Consider the following 5,254-nt stretch of genomic DNA (forward strand, 5'->3'; position numbering starts at 1 on the left):
TCTCATACTATAGACTAGAAGTTAGGTCAACTTACCAATTCTCCAAGCCATGATCACCATGGATCAATCCTCAAAAATTCATAATCAATTGGCATAGATAGTAATACGAATCAACAATGTAATTCAATAACATAAACATAATCTAAGTACAAGAAATAAACAAAGGGATAAACCCATAACTTTGCCCATAAGGCCATAATTCTCAACTCTTCAATATACCAACAATTCAACATGAATAAGTATAGATAATCATAGGAAACATCAATACAATCTAATCTAAATATAATTTCACCAATAGAGATCATATTCACAAAGACCCACATCATAGGCCAATTTTCGAGAATTTGGGTATCATGGGTTCTTCAAGAATTCCTTTGAAAATTATCTTAAGAACCTTAATTCCATATTAATTCATCAATATAATGATATAGAAAATTATTTGGTATCGGACCCATGTTTAGATTGAAAATTGGGAATTTTGGTCTTTGAATCACTTTTGAAAATCTTTGATAGAACTCCTTGAATGAGAGGTTATTCAAGAATCAAGAGTTACCATACCTTAATTATTGAAGACCCATGAAATTGAAGAAGAAATCAGTTGAAAACCCATCTTCTAGCTTGAGCTTCATCAAGGTCTTCAATGGAGTTTTTGAGAGAATCTATTTTTGAGAGGGAAGGGTCAATTTGAAGAATGGGGTCTAATTCTAGGTTTTGGGGTTTTAACCAACTTAAAATACCCAAAAATAGGTAGAATAACCGTTTATAATAATTTACAAAAGTACCCAAACCACCCCTCACTTAGTTGGACCTTTTAAACAAGTCAAACTTGAGTTTTATTTTCGGAGATTTTATCGGGGAACCAGTCCGCGACGCGGAGGTGTTCCCATAAGTTTCTAGAAATTACATTTCGAGAGAGTAGAGTCCGCGACACGGACCAAAAATTTTGCCTATGGTGGAGCTAGTCCGCGATGCGGACATGCTCCCTCCATGAGCATTTTCAAGCTGCCTTAGGGTGGTCACGGGGAGTCGTACCCGAACGTTTTGACCCTAAAAACATTTATTAAGACACTTGGGTCACCCCCACTGATTTTAGACTCCAAACAACACATAAAAACATGAAACAACATACTAGAACACACCAATACGTAAAAAGACTAAGTTTCCGAACGTCTTGGTCGTCCCTTGACGTTTGACTTCCAAACTCTTTAAAACTAACTAAAAAGGCTATTCTTCATTATTTTAGCAAGTTATTAATGCATAAAACCCATGTGAGGCTCTACTTTATCCTACTTTATTTTGAGGGTTGTTACAATTACCCACCAAAAAACTTATTCCAAAATCATCCAATTTAAAAGACATAGCAAATAGGAATTGTCGTTTAGCCTTTAAGAATCCAAAATTTAAGCTATAATCAATCATTCCCTTTATATCCAACAATATACATAATATGACGTCTTAATATATTTATCAAATCCAACATATGAATGCACACAGAGTTTGTGAAAACTTACGTGATGCTATCGCCATTTTACTCGCCTCAAACCCTTCTTCCTTCTACAAAATATTTACTCTCTAATTATTATATAAGACCAACTATAAATGGTAAAAGTGACCCACTATTAATTTTACTGTTATTTCCTTTAACCTCCAACTAAATAAATTATTAAAACTACCCCACTAATTTCATACTTATAATTACGAATAGTCCAAAACACCCTTTTAAAATCTATCGGAAAGTATTTTCTGAAATAAAAGGCTCTAGTACTCAAAACGACCAAATGAGTCGTTACATTAGATACCAATTTACCCATTGTTCATCCTCGAATGATCAACAGAAGGTGAGGGTAAGAAAGGGTAGTTGTCTCAACAATTCCTTCAAAATATTAGTACCCAAGGTCTCATATCAAAAGTATCAAACCAACCAATTGGAGATCTACACCTCCTCCCATACAATGCCTTAAATGGGGCCATCTCAATACTCTAATGATAATTGTTGTTGTATGTAAACTCAACTAACAACAAAACTATTCTCAAGTGGACTCTTCAACTGACCGATTCTTCCACTAAACCTTGACACAACCATCAGGACAAATATTTTCTAACATAACCATGATAAAATCCTGAATCAATATTGGTTACAACCAGGAGTGAACCCGAACCAACCACCACACACGTAATTCATCAACCATCACTGAAATTATCAAGATTACATCCTCACAACTATAATATTTCCTCGAGACTTTAAGCTATAAAAATATGATCTTTAGACATCAAGTAAAATCAAACTCATCTGATCCAACAATGGAAATGATCAAGTAACCACCATTGAGTGATACACCCAAGCTTATAAAACCTTTAACAACACTATCGAAATGCTAGATTAGTAGCTATTATAGACAAACCTTAAGAATGAAAAATCTAGACACAATGTTCCCCACATTCAATCACACATAACCAAAACATGATACCGATGATGAGATTAATCTTAAGTCTATCGAACAACTGTAAATTTTCATGGTAGCTCTCCTATAAATTATCATAAGTAAAGTTATGCGTATAGAATCACTAGTATACTTCAACTATCCCAAACAACACCAAATCTTCCATAACTGGAATGAACAAGTCTAACTAAGGATGCCACCCTACCAGAATGACAATCACAGAATCAGTACACATAATGCACCACTAGGGACTCACCGATAGAAGCAAAAACACACATAGACGTAGAAAGTGAATCATACTCTAAACCATGCCCAGAATGAAATTGTTTGTCACATAAGAATGTACATAACCAAGGTCGAATAACTCTAGATACTCCTTCTATAGGGCCCATATCAAACAGTTTCATTCTTCCGACTCTATCTCTCACAAAATCGGTACACCCGATCCACTACTAAGGACTCACCCATAGAAGCGAAAACACACATGGACGTAGAAAGTGAATCATACTCTAAACCATGCCCAGAATGAAATTGTTTGTCACATAAGAATGTACATAACCAAGGTCGAATAACTCTCGATACTCTCTCCATAGTGCCCATATCAAACATTTTCATTCATTTGACTCTATCTCTTTGATTTTCTAGCTACCCATGATCACCAATTTAGTCCCTATTATAATTACACACATACTTGGTTTATCGAACCCCACATCCACTCAAGTTAACAGTCTTAATACTAACAAAACATCATAACCAGACCGATCATCTACCTTACTCCCAAACCATCATTAGTGTCAAAGTATTCTTATCAAATACATGTTCAAACTATGACTATCTCTCTTTCTATTTAAGCATTTTGATGACAAATACGAGTCTCAAAAAAGGCTAATAGCACTAATTTCAAATTTGATAGTACTTTTCCATCGAGATAAAACTATTAAATCACACCCAAAGTCAACTCCACACCACTTCTACATACCATGCTTTAGCTACCATTCTAAACCATCACATACCTCATGCCAACACTTAGGGAAATTCTTGGTCACTCAAATTATTTTGTATAGTATAAGCTCATAACTTCTATTCACCATCAAATGTCTATGTAACGCATCTTAACATTCTATGTAGTCCCATCGATAGAGCAGTATTAACCCAACTCTAAATTCTTAATAACCATGTAGAATTATATATCACCTTGTACATCATTCTTAAGTCATCTATCATAATTTGAGCAATCTAACCCCACGTAAAACACTAAATTTTTCATAGCTCACCGTTTATCACCGAAACCAAAACTCAATCTTTATAAAAGTCAATGATAAACTCCTAGTAAGTCTGTATCGAACTAGTTCACATCTCACAGTCATATCTAAACACATAGGCAAAAATCAATAAAACCTTCAACTACACCCCCAAGGGTTAATACGAGAGGTCTTATTCCTTCACTTTTCTCAAATTCTTCTCAAGGTCCAAAATTCTAAATATCTCGACCCTTCAATATATCAGACTCTTGTTAATTTCTCTAGATCGCTTACCGATCTCATCCTTTTACCAACAACCCATGACATTTTACCTTATACTCTAAACCAACACTTTTAACTGAAACATTTCCTTGTGTCCTTTAAAAATCAAAAGTAACAAACTTTATGACCAAAACCATGTATAAGTCCTTCCAAATACTGAATACCAAATTGAACGATCATTTCTTATCTTATAAATTCATATCTTGACAAAATATACCACTACGAATGTAGACTTACAAAAAAAAATTGAATTGTGAATCCAACTATGTAATCCAATCCCCTTATCTATCAATATTAGCTCATACCTTGAAGACTTTTATGAATTCATGTATCTTGTCTTATCATTAATCGTCTCTCCATCGATCTTACCATATCCTTCACTAAAAATCCAAATGTACTCAGTACCAAACTCAAACCACAAAAGAACTTATCATCACATTCGGGCTGGACGTATGTACACTTCTTTGTCAAGTCTTATCCATTAGTTTTTTCACCTATCTGATGAACACGTGACACTATTACCATAACCAGAGCAAAATGGATGAAATTACGCATCTCTGAACCCAATTCTCAATCCTTTTGAAGATACCTTTTAAGTCCTTGCAACTGGAGAAAATATTCTTACTCTCACCCCTTTCCGAAGGCTACACACATCCCACTAATTTTATTTCATTCTCATTATGACGCTAGACCTTTAAATTCTATTCAAGTGATGCCCTAACATCTCTCACAACTTTCCATACAACCACGTTACTCAATAAATAGTAGAAAATTGCAACTTTAGATACTCACAAGTCATTATTACCATACAAAATTTATTTACTCAACAATCTGTATTCTATAGTTGCATGTCAATCACAATCCATCACTAACTCATATTACCGTGATGCTCATTATGCCCTTGTCATCACCACGATGTCAACCTTTTCATCGACATGACACCTCAACTCAATTATATCGATGAGATCCAAAGGACTAATCCAAATTTTATACAAACTTTCTAACTAAAATCTTCAATTGTATTCACCCGAGTATACTCACTGACTTTCTTCATACATAAGTTTGTCATTCCGGTATCAATCCACTCCTTTGGAGCTTAAGATAAAATCACTAGTCCTAAAACCCTCAAGATAGACTGCACTACCTAATGCATTAATACCGTACCAAAGATCCACCACTATAAACTTCCTTAAAACAATGCTTAACCCAAGCATCCATAGTAACAAACTAGTTAGTTTCTCAAATGTGATCAATGCAACACTGAATCTCATTGTGTGCACATCATACAAC

The sequence above is a fragment of the Solanum tuberosum genome, unplaced genomic scaffold (assembly GCF_000226075.1).
Source record: "Solanum tuberosum cultivar DM 1-3 516 R44 unplaced genomic scaffold, SolTub_3.0 scf00100, whole genome shotgun sequence".
Lineage (NCBI taxonomy): Eukaryota > Viridiplantae > Streptophyta > Magnoliopsida > Solanales > Solanaceae > Solanum > Solanum tuberosum.